Here is a 22529-nt window from a genome sequence, read left to right as displayed (position 1 = left end):
TGTAAATTACGGTAATCCAGTATCAATCAATGAACACATTTCATTTCTACGAAATTCATTTGTGTGCCTGCCATTTTTAAATTTCAGTTCTGGAATCTCATTCAAATATTTCAAGTCAGTTCATTTCTTCTGTGCAATTTCTTCTACCTCATTAAACTTGTTGCTGCTGTATCTCAAATGGTTTCATAGTGACATATTTTTCTACTTAAATTCACAGTTCATTTGCTAATTATGCACCAAATACTTTCAGTCTTCTTTGATATCCATTTCTGTGACAAGTGTTTTGTTGCAGAAAAAAATACTTTTTCATCCCTCAAACAGGGTTATTTTAGTTTGTTAATGTTTGCTGGTCTTATTCTTAAAGACAAACACATTCTAAAGGAGTTCTCTGCTTTGAGAAATTTCAATTCCTACTTGTTAGAAAGGAGCCTTGGCAATAAGCTGATTACAAAGTGTCCCTTGCTGGGACCGCAAATGATCAGCAGTAATCTGTGTGGAAGCCTGGCATTAAGTGTTCATTTTTTTCTCTAGTGCCACCACAGGTGAAATTACAGGCTATGAATGTCTTTGCTAGAAATGTACTTTTTATTGTTCTATTACTTTGTAAATGCAAAGTTAAGCAACTTCTTAACTAAAAATGTCATTTTTCTACTGTACAGTTGTGTAAATCATTCCCATAGCTTGTTGTCCTGCTTCTTTTCTCATTTTCACAGCACACAGTACTAGGCTAGGCTTTAATGTCTCTCTCTCTCTGCCCCCCCCCCCCCCCTTCTTTCAAGAGTTAAACATGTTTTTTAGGGAATGAAAATAACATAGGCTGTAGATAGGGCGGAAACACAACAGTTTTCCCAGTATAGAATATCTACTGTTGATTAATATGGGTCTAACTGCTAGTAATCCTACTGATTCTCAAAATCAAGTCATTGCAGTGTTGTAGATAGTTTAATGTTGTTTCATTTTTCCCCATAAATAAATAGTACAGGTGAACACAAGAAACTTTGTAATATAGCTTATCAGAGAAGGATGAGTCATTCTCCTTATTTCAGACACCTTCCCTCCTCCTCACTCCCTTCTCTTCTCTAAATGTCATATTTCACAGCTTAGATGTGTCTTCAGTGAAGACCATAGAAGACCAGCTGTGTGTTCACTAAGGGATAAAATTTAATTGAAGTCTATAAAGATAGGAAAGGAAAGAATAGCAGGAAAAGGGAGGGACACGTACAGGTACACGTAAAGAGACTGAATAGAAACTTAAGATATTTTAGGCACTGGTCTTAATAAGCCCCTGTGCAGGTGGTGGATCCAGCGAAGTTATGTAGAGGCACCGGCCATAGCTATAGACCAGAACCAAGCACAGAGATAGGATGAAGCTTTTTTGTGTAGTATATATGTTAGCAACAAATCTGTATAGCCATATTGGAATTTGCTATTATACTTTCCATACAGTGACTCTAGAATAAAATGCATACATTACAGTATAGAGACAGGTTACGGGCAGAAGCATGTTAACATAGAAACTATCTTAAGGGACTATGATATAACTTGAGCATTGCACTTTCTCAGATTGTTTTCACTATTATCTTCCAAAAGAACTGATCTGCTTAAATAATGATCAGGGCTATCTTTAAAGAGATTTTTCCAGGACTTACTTATTGATTTTGTGGGGGTCTAACTCCTATCACCCCACTGATTAACTGTTTAGTCATCAGAAACAACCTCCAGAACTGCAAAGCTCTGTAATTATATACTGGCCATATCTGGTTAATGCAGCTCGGCTTTCATACAGTGTCTGGAGTTGTGTTGAGCTTGTTCCTGGTTCTGGCATCACAGCTAGTGAAAAAAAGCTGGTCAGCTGGGCCCTATGCTGATTTTAGGCAAGATGATGTCCCTACTATGCCAAGAATGGTGTGCACAGTATTGTAGGACAGGCAATGCGCCTGGTACGCTGAGTATGTGTGCACAGTATTGTAGTCCAGATGATTCCCCCCTGGGTTGCTAAGAAAGACATTTAAAGTATATTTCCTAAATCTGTTGCCGGCAGAAGTTATATATGATCATTTACATATATTTTATCCATAAATCCTGAGTAGCATTGTCTAGCCTACAATAGTTGTAATATTTATTAACTCGCCTCCATAATATAAATAGTACCTACCCAGAGGTTTCCCCTAAGGCCTTGCAACTAGAAATGCTGTTCTCATCTGCTTTTGTCTGGTTAAAAGGGTTATCCAAGTTATGGGGGGAAACATAAAACCTCATAAAACTCATCAGGACATACATATACATTAGTTAAGCTTGATTTCTTAAGAAAAAAAGGCGTATAACAATGCCTGAGCTCTCCCTCATGAATATTTGTGGGTGTGGATAATCTGACCTTCCCCTCACCCTGCACTGCACATCCTAACTTTGCATTAAAAAAACAGTCACATGATCATCTCCTAGCTCACACAGACAGATCTTCCTGTCACATTGTAGATACACAGGGTACGTTCTAAGCTATATCTGTATCTAAGCAATATCTGTATCTAAGCAATATCTGTATCTAAGCTATATCTGTATTGAATCTATATCTGTATCTAAGCTATATCTGTATCTAAGCTATATCTATATATACACTCACCTAAAGAATTATTAGGAACACAATACTAATACGGTGTTGGACCCCCTTTTGCCTTCAGAACTGCCTTAATTCTACGTGGCAATGATTCAACAAGGTGATGATAGCATTCTTTAGAAATGTTGGCCCATATTGATAGGATAGCATCTTGCAGTTGATGGAGATTTGACGGATGCACATCCAGGGCACGAAGCTCCCGTTCCACCACATCCTAAAGATGCTTTATTGTGTTGAAATCTGGTGACTGTGGGGGCCATTTTAGTACAGTGAACTCATTGTCATGTTCAAGAAACCAATTTGAAATGATTCGAGCTATGTGACATGGTGCATTATCCTGTTGGAAGTAGCCATCAGAGGATGGGTACATGGTGGTCATGAAGGGATGGACATGGTCAGAAACAATGCTCAGGTAGCCCGTGGCATTTAAACGATGACCAATTGGCACTAAGGGGCCTAAAATGTGCCCAGAAAACATCCCCCACACCATTACACTACCACCAGCCTACACAGTGGTAACAAGGCATGATGGATACATGTTCTCATTCTGTTTACGCCAAATTCGGACTCTACCATTTGAATGTCTCAACAGAAATCGAGACTCAATAAACCAGGCAACATTTTTCCAGTCTTCAACAGTCCAATTTTGGTGAGCTTGTGCAAATTGTAGCCTCTTTTTCCTATTTGTAGTGGAGATGAGTGGTACCCAGTGGGGTGTTCTGCTGTTGTAGCCCACCTTTCTTTCCTATTCTGAAATTCAGTTTGGAGTTCAGGAGATTGTCTTGACCAGGACCACAACCCTACATGCATTGAAGCAACTGCCATGTGATTGGTTGACTAGATAATCGCATTAATGAGAAATAGAACAGGTGTTCCTAATAATTCTTTAGGTGAGTGTAGATTATTCATATATATAGATACATATATCTTAGATACAGTTCAAGCTTAGATACGGCTATGGCTTAGATATGGCTATAGCTTAGAAACAGCTATAGCTTAGATATGGCTATAGCTTAGATATGGCTATAGCTTAGATACGTCTATAGCTTAGATACGTCTATAGCTTAGAAACAGCTATAGCTTAAATACAGCTATAGCTGATACATATATAGCTTAGATACAGATATAGCTATATCTATAAAATGGACATATAGCTGTATCTAAGCTATAGCCATATCAAAGCTATAGCTGTATCAAAGCTAAGCTATAGCTGTATCTAAGTTTAAAAAAAAATAAAAAGCAACAGCAGCACAGTGCAAAGAAGTAAACTGGGTGCAAGTCCTCAGGGAAAGTAGGCAACCTTTTCTCTTTATACAATATATCCCAAAAATAGGCAGCACTCCAAGTATGGTGAAAAAAGGTGATGACCTGTTTATTCCCAGGCAACGTTTTAGCCCACTCAATGGGGCTTTTTTTTATCTAAGCTAAGCTATAGCTGTATCTAAGATTAGCTATATCTAAGCAATATCTATATTAGATATATATAGCTTATTCATATATATATATATATATATATATATATAACATAGATACATATATATCTTAGATACAGTTCAAACTTAGACGCAGCTATAGCTTAGATACAGCTTTGGCTTAGATACGGATATAGCTATATCTATAAGATGGACATATAGCTGTATCTAAGCTAAGCTATAGCTGTATCTAAGCTATACCATGGACAATTATAAACTTTTTGTGTCCTGGGGGTGGTATTACCAGTGTAATGACGCTGGAGGGGGAACGTGTAAACTGGCCCATGGAAGTGAGGGAAGAAGACAGACACCTACGCTGCTGCTGAAGAAAATGCTGAAGCAGATGAGAGCAACATTTTTTTGTTGCAAGGCCTCAGGGGGAACCTCAGGGCGAGTACTATTTTTATTATAGAAACAAGTTGATACACATAACAACTATTGTAGGCTAGACAATGCTCCTCTGGATTTCTGGGTAAAATATATGCAAAATATCATGGCTAACATCTGCCGGCGTCAGATATGTTTAGGAATGCTAATTTGAATATCTTCCACAGCAACCCAAAGGGGCATCATCTGGACCAGGCATGTCCAAACTGCGGCCCTCCAGCTGTTGCAAAACTACAACTCCCAGCATGCCTGGATAGCTTACAGCTATTAGGGCATGCTGGGAGTTGTAGTTTTGCAACAGCTGGAGGGCCGCAGTTTGGACATGCCTGACCTGGACTATAATACTGTGCACACGTACTTGGCTACTTGACATAGTAGGAGCATCTCTTGGTCTACAATATTGGGCACACGTACTTGGCGCACCATGGGCTCTTCATAATTAAAAAGAGTACCCCTTCGACAATGCATAAAAACTGTTGAGAAACACACATTTCTGTGTCATCCTCTCTCTCTCTCCTTTCTCGTTGTTTTGCTTTATAACTGAATTTCTCAAAAAAATTCTGCAAACTTCAAATAAAACAAACCTTGTCTGGTTTGCTGTGCAAAAAGCCAGAACAGACAGAAACCTATATAATTGCTAATTTGTTAGAAAAGCACTGTATAGATGCAGAATTACTAGTTTGTCAGGCTGAGCACCTAGCACACCTTTTTTGATCACTTGGTATAAAATAATTGGAACTAAAATGCTTGAAAATAGTTCAGTTGAAAACACACAGCTTGTGAGTCAGTTATATGAAGTTAGATAACATGTTCAGCTTTGCTAATGTCTTTCTGCAGTTAAGTGTATGCATGCCAATGAAGAATTTGAATGTAAGCACACTTCCTAACACATAGCAAAAATCTGAAATCAATACAAAGGATGAGACAGTCATTGTTATTCTAACCAAATGTTATACAATTGACAGATGTTAAGCCTTCTTAAGTAAGCTGACACTCACAAAAAATGACATTGGTTTGACTTTATGCTACCGTATCCTTTCTCTTTTTTCTTTCTTTCCATCTGCATCTATCTAATCTTATATCTGTCTGTCTTTATCTTTACAACATATTTTATCTACACTGACCAAAAATATAAACACTTTCAGTTTTGCTCCCATTTTGCATGAGCTAAACAAAAAAATCTGAAACATTTACTACAGACACAAAAGACCCATCACTCTCAAATATTGTTCACAAATCTTTCTAAATCAGTTTTAGAAATAATCTATCTAACCTCTCAGGTATGGCATATCAAGGTGCTGATTAGACAGCATGAATATTGCGCAGGTTCGCCTTAGACTGCCCACAATAAAAAGCCACTCTGAAATGTGCACAGTTTTGCCGTGGCCACCATTTGCCTCAAGCAGTGCAGCACATCTCCGTCACATAGAGTTGATCAGGTTGTTGATTGTGGCCTGTGGAGTGTTGGTCCCCTCCTCTTCAATAGCTGTACGAAGTTGCAGAATATTGGTAGGAACTGGAACACGCTGACGTATACGCCGATCCAGAGCATCCCAAACATGCTCAATGGGTGACATGTCCGGTGAGTATGCTGGCCGTGCAAGAAATGGGATGTTTTCAGCTTCCAGGAACTGTGTACAGAGCCTTGCAATATAGGGCTGTGCATTATCATGCTGCAACAACATGAGGTGATGGTAGTAGATGAATGGCACAACAATGGGCCTCAGGATTTCATCACAGTATCTCTGCATTCAAAATGCAATTGATAAAATGCACCTTTGGCCACTCGATCCATAACGTTAACGTCAGCAAACCGCTCACCCACACAACACCACACACACTGTCTGCCATCTGCCCTGAACAGTGAAAACCGGGACTCATCTGTGAACAGAACGCCTCTCCAACGTGCCAGATGCCATCGAATCTGAGCATTTGCCCACTCAAGTCGGTTACGACGACGAACTGCAGTCAGGTCCAGACCCCGATGAGTATGACGAGCATGGTTTCTGAGAGTTTGTGCAGAAATTTTTTAGTTATGCAAACCCATTGTTGCTGCAGCTGTCCGGGTGGCTGGTCTCAGATGATCATGGAGGTGAACATGCTGGATGTGGAGGTCCTGGTGTGGTTACAGGTAGTCTGCGGTTGTGAGGCTGGTTGAATGTACTGCCAAATTCTCTGAAACTCCTTTGGAGGCGGCTTATGGTAGAGAAATAAACATTTATTGCATGGGCAACAGCTCTGGTAGACATTCCTTCAGTCAGCATGCCAATTGCACGCTCCCTCAAACGTTGTGACATCTGTGGCATTGTGCTGTGTGATCAAACGGAACATTTCTGAGTGGCCTTTTATTGTGGGAAGTCTAAGGCACACCTGTGCAATATTCATGCTGTCTAATCAGCACCTTGATATGCCACACCTTAGAGGTGGTATGTCACACAAATTTTTTCACACAAATTTTTAGACAGCACTCTAAATAATAATGATGATAATAAGTGATAATTAATTTCATAATTTTTCAGCCGGGCACAGTGGTATACAAGTTGCACTAACAGGACCTCATATCAAGTATTTTAGGCAACACTTGATATGTGGTACTGTTAGAGCCTGATAAAGGGCTTATGTTAGTCCGAAACATTGCAAGTACCACTGTGCCCGGCTGAAATAATCTGAAATAAATTATCACTTATTATCATCATTATCAAGGAGTTCTGTCTAAAAATTTGTGTGATATCTACAGTTCTTGAAGTGGAGCTATAGAACATAATCCGGACGTGCACCCAACTTTGCCAGTTTCAGAAAGAGTGCTGTGGTCTATTAGTTTCGAAATTAGAGGTGGGATGTGTTATCTCGGCAAAGGAGAAGTGCTCACTAACACAGATTTAGACAGATTTGTTTACAATATTGGAGAGTAATGGGTCTTTTGTGCATGTAGAAAATGTTTAAGATCTTTGAGTTCAGCTCATGCAAAATGGGAGCAAAACCGAAAGTGTTGTGTTTATATTTTTGTTCAGTCTATAATCTAAGTATAATATTTACCTTCTCTATAGTTCCTTAAAAGCTTTGCACTTAAATACCTGTGTCCCATTACCTGTCTCTGGAACTTAGGCCTCTTTCACACGGGCGTCATATTTTTGGCCCGTATAAGAGGCGTGTGCATTGCGGGAAAATGCACGATTTTTCTGCGCGAGTGCAAAACATTGTCATGTGTTTTGCACTCGCGTGAGAAAAATCGCGCATGTTTGATGTTTGGTACCCAAACCTGAACTTCTTCACAGAAGTTCAGGCTTGGGATTGATGTTCTGAAGATTGTATTATTTTCCCTTATAACATGGTTATAAGGGAAAATAATAGCATTCTGAATACAGAATGCATAGTAAACTAGCGCTGGAAGGGTTAAAAAAAAAAAAATGATTTAACTCACCTTAGTCCACTTGATCGCGGCCCGGCATCTCTCCTTTGTTGAATAAGACATGTGGTGAGCATTAAATTCAGGTAAAGGACCTTTGATGACGTCACTCCAGTCATCACATGGTACGTCACCATGGTAAAAGATCATGTGACATACCATGTGATGACCGGAGTGACGTCATCAAAGGTCCTGTAATTAATGCTCACCACAGGTCCTATTCAACAAAGGAGAGATGCCGGGCCGCGATCAAGTGGACTAAGGTGAGTTAAATATTTTTTTATTTTTTTTAACCCTTCCAGCGCTAGTTTACTATGCATTCTGTATTCAGAATGCTATTATTTTCCCTTATAACCATGTAATAAGGGAAAATAATAATGATCGGGTCTCCATCCCAATCGTCTCCTAGCATCCGTGCGTGAAAATCGCACTTGCTTGCGGATGCTATGCGATTTTCACGCACCCCATTCACTTCGATGGGGCATGCGTCGCGTGAAAATCGGACAATATAGAGCATGCTGCGATTTTCACTCAACGCATAAGTGATGCGTGAAAATCACAGCTCATGTGCACAGCCCCATAGAAATGAATGGGTCAGGATTCAGTGCGGGTGCAATACGTTCACCGCACGCATCACACCCGCACGGAAAACTCGCCCGTGTGAAAGGGGCCTTAGTGATCCTTTTAACCTTAAAATTCTGGAGGCAGCACTTCTGCAGGAACCTACATGTCTGTTTTAAATAAAGATGGCCTTTAATAGCCCATTCATTGTTTAGCTGAAACTTGCTAGGCACTTGCAGTTCTGAACGGATCCGCTCTGAATGCAAGTGTGAAAGTAGCCTAACATTGCTGAGGTGGAAGCTCATGCTCTGTTCCATCCTTCAACTGCCACCAGCCATATCTACTGTTAGAAGCTGTTATGTTTACAGGGTTAGAGCTGCAGAATAATTCATTTTCATTTTTACATTAATCATTGAATATCTACTTTCACTGCTAAAATTCTTTCAAATAAAGAAATGTCCAATCCATTTATTCAAGTGAGCCTTCCATTCTCAGAAAAGGGAGGAAAAGTTATAGGCATATATGGATGAGCTTGAAATCCTTCCATCTAACTATAGGGAATCCAGAGTTAAGTTAATGAGCAAATCTTTCACCCTTTGAGGTGTTTTCTATATCTCACTAGCAGAAGGACCCGGCTTTGCACAGGTATATTTCATCTATTTCATTTAAAGTTTGTGTGTGTCATTAAAAGATATTGACAGTACACCCTATAACAGTGACATCTACAGTACCCTGCCTCCTTAACAGTAACCTGCACAGCCCCCCCACCCCTTAACACTGACCCCCCACAGTGCACTGCCTCCTTAAAATGGGACCTCCACAGCAGCCACCCCCATAACTTTGACCTTCATAGCAGCCTGCCCCTTTAACAGTGAGTTCCACAGCATCCCACCCCCTTGACAGTGACCTTCACAGGGGCCCACCCATTTAACAGTGACCGCTACAGCACCCGTCTCTTAACACTGACCATAGATTACAGTCCCCTTAACTGTGACCTCCACCTTTCTCAACTTCCTTAACAGTGGCCTCCACTGTACCCCGCCCCCTTTAACAGTGACCTCACAGTACCCTCCTGTCTTAACAGTGACCTCACAGGACCCTACACAACCCCCTACTTATTTCATAATGTCTGGAACCATTAAAAGATCCTCTTTAATTAGATTAAGAAACCTCTGACTCTCCGCCATGACCATAGGAGGTGGCAGAACCAGATTGGTTACATTATTGAATGCAAGTTTGGTGGGTGCCACTGATAACCCCTTTCTTGCTATTTATGCTTTTACAAACCGGATTCCAAAAAAGTTGGGTCACTATACAAATCGTGAATAAAAACTGAATGCAATGATGTGGAGGTGCCAACTTCTAATATTTTTTTCAGAATAGAACATAAATCACGGAACAAAAGTTTAAACTGAGAAAATGTACCATTTTAAGGGAAAAATATGTTGAATCAGAATTTCATGGTGTCAACAAATCCCCAAAAAGTTGGGACAAGGCCATTTTCACCACTGTGTGGCATCTCCCCTTCTTCTTACAACACTCAACAGACGTCTGGGGACCGAGGAGACCAGTTTCTCAAGTTTAGAAATAGGAGTGCTCTCCCATTCTTGTCTAATACAGGCCTCTAACTGTTCAATCGTCTTGGGCCTTCTTTGTTGCACCTTCCTCTTTATGATGCGTCCAAATGTTCTCTATAGGTGAAAGATCTGGACTGCAGACTGGCCATTTCAGTACCCGGATCCTTCTCCTACGCAGCCATGATGTTGTGATTGATGCAGAATGTGGTCTGGCATTATCTTGTTGAAAAATGCAGGGTCTTCCCTGAAAGAGATGACGTCTGGATGGGAGTATATGTTGTTCTAGAACCTGAATATATTTTTCTGCATTGATGGTGCCTTTCCAGACATGAAAGCTGCCCATGCCACACGCACTCATGCAACCCCATACCATCAGAGATGCAGGCTTCTGAACTGAGCGTTGATAACAAGTTGTGTTGTCCTTGTCCTCTTTGGTCCGGATGACATGGCGTCCCAGATTTCCAAAAAGAACTTTGAATCGTGACTCGTCTGACCACAGAACAGTCTTCCATTTTGCCACACTCCATTTTAAATGATCCCTGGCCCAGTGAAAACGCCTGAGCTTGTGGATCTTGCTTAGAAATGGCTTCTTCTTTGCACTGTAGAGTTTCAGCTGGCAACGGCGGATGGCACGGTGGATTGTGTTCACTGACAATGGTTTCTGGAAGTATTCCTGAGCCTATTCTGTGATTTCCTTTACAGTAGCATTCCTGTTTGTGGTGCAGTGTCATTTAAGGGCCCGGAGATCACGGGCATCCAGTATGGTTTTACGGCCTTGACCCTTACGCACAGAGATTGTTCCAGATTCTCTGAATTATCGGATGATGTTATGCACAGTTGATGATAATAGATGCAAAGTCTTTGCAATTTTTCGCTGGGTAACACCTTTCTGATATTGCTCCACTATCTTTCTGCGCAACATTGTGGGAATTGGTGATCCTCTACCCATCTTGGCTTCTGAGAGACACTGCCACTCTGAGAAGCTCTTTTTATACCCAATCATGTTGCCAATTGACCTAATTAGTGTTACTTGGTCTTCCAGCTCTTCGTTATGCTCAAATTTACTTTTTCCAGCCTCTTATTGCTACTTGTCCCAACTTTTTGGGGATTTGTTGACACCGTGAAAATTTGAATCAACGTATTTTTCCTTTAAAATGATACATTTACTCGGATTAAACGTTTGATCTGTCATCTACGTTCTATTACAAATAAAATATTGACATTTGCCATCTCCACATCATTGCATTCAGTTTTTATTCACAATTTGTTTAGTGTCCCAACTTTTTTGGAATCCGGTTTGTACATCCCTCTGATTTATCTATAACAGAATAAATGCTATGCTTTCTGAATTCTAACATAAAAAGATTTGCTTATGTATCCGTGCAATCCGTACACATACATAATACACAAGATCAGTGAGATTTTATTTTTTCTATTACTTCCATTTTAAACTATCTTTATCTGCATTCAATGTGCCTTATATTTCTATTTGTGTGGCTTCTGCAGTCCACTCCTCCCTTAACAGTGACCTCTACAGTGCCCGCCCTTTTAACAGTGTCCTCCACAGTGGCCTGCCCCTTAACAGTAACATCCGCAGTGTCCTCCCCTTTAAAAGAGTCTCCAGATCTCCAGAGTGGCCGCCCCTTTATTAGTGACCTCCATAGTACCCTGTCTCCTTAACAGTGATTTCCACAATAACTCACCCTCTTAACAGTGACCTCCACAGTCACCCTCCCCTTAACAGTAACCTCCACAGCACCTGCCCCTTTAACAGTACCCAGTCTCGTTAACAGTGATTTACACAATAACCTGCCCCTTAACAGTGACCTTCAAAGAGCTCCTTTCCCTTAAAATGTGACCTTCACAACACCCAGCCCCCTTAGCAGTGACCTCTACAGCACCCCACCCCTTAACACTGACCTCCATAGCGGACCGTCCCCTTAACTGTGACCTCCACCGTTCCCTGCCCCCTTAACAGTGACCTCTACAGCATCCTGCCCCCTCAAAAGTGACATCCACAGCCCACCCCTTTAAGAGCGACCTCCGTGGTGGCTGCCCTTTTATTAGTGATCTTCACAGTACCCCATCTCCTTAACAGTGACCTCCACAACACCCCTCCCCCTTAACAGTGACCTCTACACCACCACGCCCCTTAATACTGACCTCCATAGCGGACCGTCCCCTTAACTGTGACCTCCAACATTCGCTTCCCCCCTTAACAGTAACCTCCACAGCACCAGCCCCTTTAACAGTGACCTCCATAGCGGCCGGCCCATTATTTGTGACCTTAACAGTGATTTACACAATACCCTTCATCCTTAACAGTAACCTCCACAGAGCTCTGTTCTCTTTAAATCTGACCTTCACAACACCTAGCCCCCTTAACAGTGACCTCTACCGCACCCCACCAGTTAACACTGACCTCCATAGCGGACCGTCCCCTTAACTGTGACCTGCACCATTCCCTGCCCCTTAACAGTGACCTCCACAGCATACTTCCCCCTTAACAGTGATCTCCACAGCGGCCCGCCCCTTTAAAAGTGGTCGCCACAACAGCCGCTCCTTTATTAATGATATCCACAGCACCCCATCTCCTTAACAGTGATTTCCACAACACCCGCCCCCTTAACAGTGGTCTCTATAGCAATCTTTCATTTAACACTGACCTCCATAGCGAACCGTCCCCTTAACTGTGACCTCCACAGCACTCCCCTCCTTTAACACTGTCATTCACAGCACCGTGCCCCTTTAAAGCAGACCTACAACCCATAAAAATGGCTGGGTTGTTATGGAAACCTGGTGTAAAACTGTGTGTATGTGGAGACTAAGGGCCTGTGGGCTTCTATTGGCTGATAAGGGTCATGTGACCATGTGTATGGCAGTTGAGATATGAGGAGAAAGACCTTGGCTAATGTAGGTCATGTGATGGTGCCATATGTGCATTTTTGTCTCAAGAACAGTACATGCTAGAGAGCTGAGACCCAGTCTAAAACCTTCCCGGACACCTGATGTACCTGTGTGCCAAATTTCATGATTGTACATGCGATGGTGCGGATTCCTTTAGCGGATATACATACACTCAGCTTTATATATTAGATTGATCACATTTTTGCTATGTAGAGTGTAAGCTTTGGAGTGGTCTGTCAGCCAATGCACAAGTATATCACAGAAAAAAGGAAAGCAAAACTTCTTTTTAGGCCGCATTCTCAGTCCACTTAGGACAAATTGAAATATAAGGCACATTGAATGCGGATAAAGATAGTTTAAAATGGAAGTAATAGAAAAAATAAAATCTCACTGATCTTGTGTATTATGTATATGTGTACGGATTGCACGGATACATAAGCAAATCTTTTTATGTTAGAATTCAGAAAGTATAGCAGTTATTCTGTTATAGATAAATCAGAGGGATGTAAAAGCATAAATAGCAAGAAAGGGGTTCTCAGTGGCACCGACCAACTTGCATTCAATAATATAACCAATCTGGTTGTGCCACCTCCTATGGTCATGGCGGAGAGTCAGAGGTTTCTTAATCTAATTGAAGAGTACCCTTTAATGGGTCCAGACATTATGAAATAAGTAGGGGGTTGTGTAGGGCATAGTGCAGGCATCTTAGATCACTTACTAGCTTATCTGTCTGGTGCTCCGTTCTACAGCTGTGGCCCCCTTTTACGTTTCCCGCCTGGTATGGAAATTTATATCATCGGTGCCCTGTTTCTCAATGGGCATCTCCTTCTCCCTGGCTGTAGCGCTGTCCAATCACGGCGGAGAATGTCACAACCAGGGAAAAAAAAAAAAATCTTCTCCCTGCCTGTGATGCTCTCCACTGACAAATTCCCCCCTAAGTCTGTAAGCCAATACACAAATACACCTGTATCGAAATGAACTCAGAATAAACAGATTTTACATCAACAAATATATATATATATATATATATATATATATATATACTATATATTTTTATTTTTTTATATTTATTCATTTTTTTTTCCCAATACAAAATGCAAAGGTAAAACAATTTGACAATACAAAAATCTGGATTCCTTAACACATTCTGCCAACACGGTCAATATAATATGATAAAATACAGCAAACAAAGACACTACAAAGCTGGCAAATAGTGTACTCTGTTTTGGGAGGTTCCTGGGCTCCCAATTGAGATTCAATCTATCCGGATTGATTGTCACCCGCATTAAGTACAAACCCCCCAACCCAACCCTTGGTGATCCTCTCGGTGCCCGCCACTGGTAACGGCTACTCTCATCTCTCTCTCACCCCCCCCCAGGCAACGACGCCACTCATCTGCTGCCGACAACATATTCCTCAAACTTCTCGATCCATGCCAGTAAGTTTTTCTACTCCATGATGTTGGGTGCTCTTTTTGAGACCCACTCTCTCGCAATGATCACTCTTGCTATCATAAGACCTCTTATCCAGACCCTTTTTTCTTTTTGTCTCTAATTAATAATGGCATACTACCTAGGACGTCCATTTCTGGATTAAATGGAAGAGATATTAAAGACTCTGCACTTAGGATGCGGAAAACTTCACTCCAATAGAATTGCACACTTGAACAACTCCATATCATATGCATATAGTTTGCGGACTCTTCACTACATTTCCAGCAATTTGGTTCTCGCTCTTTATAAATCTTACTTAACAATGTAGGAGTCATATATATTCTATGGATAATATTAAAATAAATTAGCCTAAAGTTACTAGAGATCGTTGTCTTTTTTATATTTTTATATATGTTCCCCCATTCTATTGTGTTTAATCCTATATCCTTTGCCCATTTTCCCTCACTTTTAAATTTTTGTATTTTCCCCAGACCCTTCCTTATGTTCTTATACACTTATACACATCACCCTTGTTATCATGTGTTGATAGCAAAAATCTTTGAATTCATGTTTTGTTGTGATAAAGTATTCCCTATTTTTTGTGGCATCAAATGCGTGTTTCAGTTGGTGATATCGATACCGACTCATTAAATCTAAGTTTGTTCCAGGGCATAAATCTATTAGTGATCTATTTTCCCCATTCTTGACTAACTGTGATACATAAATAATACCACATTTTTCCCAGTATTTGTGTTCTGTGATTAATTGAAATTCGCTAATATTAGTATTACACCATAAAGGTGAGAATATTCCTTTTATTTTTCCCCAAGCCAAGTCTACCATTCGACATATTGGGCATTTTTTTTTCCTTTATTTTTTATAAATCCAGTCTCCAGTATGCTAAATATGTTGTATTTTGGGCCATTAAAGCCCTTTACTAGGTATTAATTTATTTTGCTTCCCCCTGACTTTATCCATTGGACTTGGGAGGCTAAATAATATCCCTGGAAAAAGGGAACCGATAGCCCACCATCCTCTTCCTCTAACCAAAGGTATTTTTCTTTTAGCTTTACCCTTTTTCTTCCCCAGATTAAGTCATTCAGCAGTCGTTCCAGAAGGTTGAAAAAGCAATCCTCTATCCAAACTGGACAGGCTGCCAAAATATACAAAATATGGTGAAGTAACACTATTTTTATTACTGCAATTCTATCCGCCTGTCCTATCGATAACTTCTGCCAAACACTAAATTTGTTTTTACATCTAATCAGTGAAGGGAGTGACATTCAGTCTCATGAAATCTAATATACTTGCACTTAACTTTACCCCCAAATATTCCAAAGATTCCGTAGATTTTAATACCCTGATTCCTAGGGAGTTGAGTGGAGTTACCTGGTTGAGCGGTAGCAGTACTGATTTGACCCAATTGATTTTATATCCTGATATGTCACTAAACTTGTTTATTAGTTCCAAAGATAAGATGTCATCAGCATACATACTTATCTTGTCAGAGGTCCCATTCATGCCGAAACCACAGATCTTTTCATCCGATCTAATTTTAGCTGCCAGCGGTTCTATAAATAGAGCAAATAATAAAGGAAAAAGGGGGCATCCTTGTCTTGTCCCTCTGCACAGCTCTTTTTGCTCAGACCATATGCCGTTAACATTAATTCTAGCTTTGGGTTGGTTATACAAAATCTGGACCCACTTAATAAAGTATTGGCCCAGGTTCATCTTGTGCATTACTTGCCATAAATATTCCCACTCCACCCTGTCAAACACCTTCTCAGCATCTAAAGACAGGATGGTGTGGGAACCTCCCCCCTCCTCAACCTGCATATTCAGAAAAGCTGTACGTATACTAGATTGTACCAGTCTCTTGGGTATAAACCCTGTCTGGTCTGGGTGGATTAGCCTATCAATAACGCCCTTTAGTCTGCTAGAGAATATTTTTGCACAGATTTTATAGTCTATGTTTAACAGAGAGATTGGGCGGTACACACCAGTCTCTCTTTCGTCCTTACCCTTTTTTTTTATGAGAGTTATCACAGCTTCAGATAGAGATGGAGGGAGTTAACCGGTCTGATACGTGTTATTTAACACCTGTAATAGCATTGGCAGAATTTTCTCTCCATACTGACGATAAATTTCAAACGGGAGCCCTTCAGTCCCTGGAGATGAGTCTATAGATCGATTTAGTATTTTACATTCCTGTTCTAATAGTTTAAGGAGATTCATTTTCTCCAGGAACTTTTCAATGTCTCCACCCTGATGGTTTTTATTATTTGTATATAAGATTTTATAATACATATAATTCTGGCTATGTACACTCCACGCAGAAAAGCTTTAAAAGAATCCCATACAATATGCATGGGTGCTGATTGAGCGTTCAACAGCCAGAATACCCAGATCTCCTTGGCTATATTTTCCTGATCCTTAACCAGCTTCATCCAATGGGGATTTAATCCAAAAAATCTTCTAGTTTTCTTCTCCGTATACTCCATTTTGATTGTTACTACGATCAACTAGTAGGAAAGTGGTCAGATCTTGTATGTATTTCATATTTCATTTTTATTACACAATCGAAAAACTCAGAATTAGCTAAAGCAAGGTCTATTATGGACATAACCATATTTGCCCGACTAAAACAAGAAAATACATCTATATATATATATATATATCGCCAAATGTCTATCAATGCCTTTTCCTGGCACACCCTTCTTAACAGTGCTAATTTGTCTTTTTTTAACTTTATATGCATGTTCCTTAGAGCATCTATCTTCCTCTAGGATCATAACGTCGTTAAAGTCCCCTGTTACTGAAACCGGGCACCTTGCTCTGGAGCCAATAAAATCTGCCAGGTATGACATGACAGACATAGAGAAGGGAGGAGGAACATACACAAATGCCACTATACAAACCGTGCCGTTTAGGCAACACTGCAGAAAAACAAATCTGCCCTCTCTATCAATTCTGTTGGCAATTGGAATGTAATCCACACCTCTATGGACATACACACTAACACCCCGGGAATAGGCCGAGCAGCAAGCATGGTAGTCATACTTTGCCCATTTCCTTTTTCTCATATGTAAGATGTGTTTCAAGAAGGGAAGCTGTCTCGCTACTAATAAAATATGGTCACACGCTTGGATCTCTCGGCCATTCCCCGTATGTTCCACGTGAAAATGTTGTTCATGTGTTATCCTGCTCAAAAAGTATCCACCAAAACCCAGCACGGCGGGATGTAGGGGAAGAGAGAGAGAGAGAGAGCGAGAGCACCCCACAACGGCAACACCAATACCCCACCCTCCCATCCAACCCATTACCCTCATCTCCCACTCTACCCCCTGCCCTCCCCCCAACCCTCCAACCCCGCCCTTCTTGGTCAGATGTAACCATCGGTTTCCTAACCTCTTACCTTTCGCCCTTCCCCCCGCCCTCCTCACCCCCCCTAAGTCCCGCTAGATATGGTATTGCCTTTTATCCTCGGGAGCCTATCCCCTTAGCATCTAACCATTCCCGTGCCTCGTCTGGTTGGGTAAAGAAATGCGCTTATTCCTGATATAGCACTCTCAGTTTAGCAGGGTAAAACAAAGAATATTTAATCTTGGCTACCGCCATTCTCTTCTTATCCTCTATGAATTCACAACGTTTGGCCTGAGTTGCCCTCGAATAAGCCAGATATATTTCTATTTCCCTTCCATTATACTCTAAGGGAGGTAACATTCTTTTATTTTTCATAATGTTATTCCTTTCCCAGGCATTCATCATTTTAACCAATATTTCTCTTGGAGGGCTCCCTACTGGTAGCTGTCTATTGGGTATTCGGTGGGGTCTCTCCACCGTAAACCCTGCAGACAGGGAATCTGTACCAAACACTTCAAGTAGCCATTTCTGAATAAATCCTGTTGGGTCTTTTTTTTCAGACCCTTCAGGAAACCCAACTAGATGTATATTAGCTCTGCGGGATCTGTCCTCCATTTCCATTTCAATGACTTTTTCCTGTAGTGTATTATTTTCAGTTTCTATCACCCCCATTCTGTTCTTAATCCCATCCATCTCTTTTTTTAACTCTTTGTAATGGTCTGAAGATCCTTAACTTTCTCACGTGCTTTGTTCATCTCATATTTGATTATTGATAAATCAGTTTGGACTGTGGATATTTTAACTGAGAGGTCTCCCAACGCTTGGTTCAATTGTTGTACCGCGTTGAGGATATCTGTCAGTTTCTTGTCCAACAAATCTATCCTCTCTTCTGTTACTGTGTTCTTATCTCTCTTTTCCTCTTCTCTATCACCAGTCCCCTCAGTGTTTGGCAAATCTATTTGTTCTATTGGGTCAGCTTTGTTCTTCTTGTTACCCTTCTGATTAGTCCTGGTTTTTATATTGTGGTGCCTTCAAAAACGTATCCATTTTTGAGACTGGACTACCTCCACTTACACCCAAGAACTTCCTATTTTGGACCTGTGCCGGCATTATATTATCAAGCATATAATACAGACAGATAACAGTCCAGCAAGCGCAAATGATGAAAAAAGGAGAGGAAAAATAAATAAATAGAATTCCTCTGACCAAAGGGGTTAACAGGACAGACGACAGCAATCCCAGCAGGCGGTCAATTTCATATATGTATTGTCACTGTCGAGTTTCCAAAGCTGAGTCGTTACTCATCTTACACATAGTCCAGACCGTAGAGCACCTAAAATCCGTAACTTAATCATAGTGTTCATAAAAAGTTCAAAAAGTTCATCAGCCAAGAGGATTTGGTAAGACCGGTGTTAACAGATATTACCTGATATTAATATAGGTTATTTTACAGACCAGTACTGTTTAACTACCATACATTCCAATTCTTAGAAATGCTAAGGTCGCCTCTCATATTCATCATATGATAGGGCTAGAAAACTTCCAGATATCACATTTATGTCTCAGAGTGTCCCCAGCTAAAATTTGTAACATGAGACCATCAGACGAACAAAATCAGAGAAGTTCCATGTAACATAGCTGTCTCCCACCCCCCCCCCCCCCCAAAAAAAAAAATAACAGCAGGGAATTGACCTTAGAGTATTTTAGAAGAGTGTTAGCAAGTACTGATCCTGTTAGTTTTGCGATACCTCCACTGCCCCCATGTTCCAAAAAAACTGATGCATAGGGACTCACCCCTCAGCTGACTGCCTACTCACGCACTCCAGACCCACCACAGTGCCAGGTTGATGTCATCTGTGTCCGCAAAGTGTCCAACGCTCCAGCTGCGATGTTGTAACACCGCCTGCTCCTGTACGCTCCACCGCCAGTCAGAGCCCGATCAATTCAATAGGAGGGACAGACCACAGGGGGGCTTCAGCTGACATCACACAGATCCCACACCAACTCAGCAGGTCATCCCCATCGCAGCCGTCCAAACTCCCTTCACCGAGGCCGGGTATACTCACGTTACAACAGGCAAGTGGCAAGCTGAGGGCGCTCCTCCTGAACCTCCAATTCTCCTCGGTCAGAGCCGCGCTGGACGTCAGCGCATGTGCAGTAGAAGTCAGTGGAGGCCAGTGGAAGTGGTCCGCAAACAAACAGCAGGATAGGAGGGGGAGGGTGGGTGGGGATGCAGCACACCTACGTCCTCACGTCATGCCGCCGGGGCGAACCTGATATATATACACTATATTTAAATACAAATTACATAGATAAAAAAGAGAACATGATACATCAGATAAAAATAGTGGACTACACCTGAGGAGGTATTCCCAGAATATATGTATAGAGGAAAAAACAAAAAGTTATATAGGTTGGCCCAGTTTATAAATGCATATATGCCAGTGGTAAATGCATATACATGTGTATATTTATATATTTGTGTGACACTCAGCAATACTAAAGTGCAAGTGCATGTTATCTAATATAGCTATGTCTCCATATCAAATAGCAAAATGCCAGTAACATAAATGGGACTACCTAAATCTTCCAAATAAATTTGCTGGGGAACACACACATAAAGAGCCTGGACTAAAAAATAGCACTGAGTGTGTGTGTAAATACATCACTAAGTGTTTAAGCCTCATACATAAAGTCACAATAATATCACATACCCATCATAAGGATATCCACCTCAGGAGAGCCACTTAACCTGACGCTAGTTTTGGAGGTGCCTTCCTCTGGGGGTGCAGCTCTCTTTGTAAGTGTGCTCCTTTTAAAATGCCCAGCTCACCTGTATGGGATGCTACAATCATGCAAAAGCACGTTCATTCGCGCAGCCTGTGGAGATCGTCTTCCCGGAAGTGGACGGAAGAGCTCGTCCGAACACCTGATGGTCATTCAGGCAGCTGTGCGCCCAGTCCCGCCCACGTGACGAGCCAGACACATGATGGTGTGTCACATGCCCGCCAGCGTCAGAGCCAGGTGACCACTCCTCAGGAAGGTACTTAAAACATAATATACGAATGTAAGTATATACAACAAAATGGACAGGGCAGGAAATCCAATATAGCAAACTATAAAACACCCATGTGGCGAACACTCCTACAATAAATACATAATTGTGCCAAAAGTATATGAAAAGATAATTAAAATACATAATGAATATTGAAAACATGAAACCGAGTGAAATAAAAAATAAGAATTACATAATTCGTATATAATAATAAATGGATACATGATTATACAGAACATATATAATGACAGAAACACCACCAAAAAGTGACAGATACACCACCAAAATGGATCGGGAACAGCATGGGGACGATGTCTGGATGCATCTTGGACTCCCAGTTCGCTGCTGGGAACCATGTTGTCCGAGTTGTACGCCACTTTTACAGACTGACAAAAATACGCACAAACCCCCCGCCCCCCAAAAAAATAAAAATATATCTATTTTAGATGAAAAATTGTTAGGAAACATTTACATATAAAGTGCTGCAACAAATTACAAGCAAGAGGTACTCCAAAACAGCCTATATATCACATAAAGGAGGACCTTATTCACATTGTGGTACAATTGTTCAGGTAGTGGGACTCCTACACTCATAAAGCCTATGCACTAAGTATAAGGGATGCCAAACATTACAAGGAGCTGGCACTACATCCTTCATCGTCTTGCAAAACTTTTCCCTCCTTGTACCACTAGGCCGCGCTTCAGGGTAAGGTTGCTGGTGGGGTGTTATGAAAGTGTCCCATGCCTTGGAGAGTGTTGCCCTGCCTTTGTTGGGACTGCTGTGTGTTTCCCTTGTCTCCCAACCTCAGTTGCCTAAGGAAGTATGGACTCTGCCGGCCGCGTTGTCAGATAGAACATTTTGGAGCAATCTCTCAACAAGTACCTACTGGTATTGCACAGTTGTACTCGTCCTCTCCACCTTAGGAATGAGAGATGAGAAGTTCTCTTTGTAGCTGGGGTCAAGAAGGGTGAACACCCAGTAATCTGTGTTATCTAAAATGCGTTTAACGTGAGGGTCATGGGAAAGTAAGCCTAACATGAAGTCAGCCATGTGGGCCAGAGTACCAACAGACAAGATGACGATATCGACATCAGGATGACTCTCCATCTCCTCATATTCCTCCTCCTCTTCTGCCAATCAAGGCTGAACAGATGGAATAAAAGTTCCATGGTTACTACACTCTGTAGCAGAGGCAACTGTCTCCAGCTCCCCCTCCTCTTTATAGTCCTATTCGTGCTGAGAAGACTAACTGTGGGTGATCTGGCTATCCAACATTTCCTCGTCTGCCACATTCAAAGTGTTGTCCTTAATTGTGAGCAGTGATCGTTTGAGTAGACACAGAAGTGGGATGCTTACGCTGAGTATAACATTATTGCCACTAACCATCTGTGTGGATTCCTCAAAGTTTTTTAAAACCTCACAGAGGTCTGACACTCCTCGCTTGTGAATAGTGGCAGTTGACTCGAAAGGCGACGACCATGTTGCAGCTGGTATTCCACAACTGCCCTCTGCTGCTCACAAAGCCTGGCCAATATGTAGAATGTAAAGTTACAGCGCATGCTCACGTCGCAAAACAGTCGGTGAGCTGGAAGCCACTTAGTTTAAGATGTGGGCTAGCCATGGAAAATGTGTCAGGTTGCAGAGCTCCAAAGCCAAGTGACGGCCATTGTTAGACACAACCATGCCTGGTTGTAGGTTGATTGGCGAGAGCCACAGCTCTGTCTGGTCCCTTATAACCTGCCATAGCTCTGCG

Source organism: Bufo gargarizans, chromosome 2, assembly GCF_014858855.1.
Source record: "Bufo gargarizans isolate SCDJY-AF-19 chromosome 2, ASM1485885v1, whole genome shotgun sequence".
NCBI lineage: Eukaryota > Metazoa > Chordata > Amphibia > Anura > Bufonidae > Bufo > Bufo gargarizans.
This window is presented reverse-complemented; position numbering follows the sequence as displayed.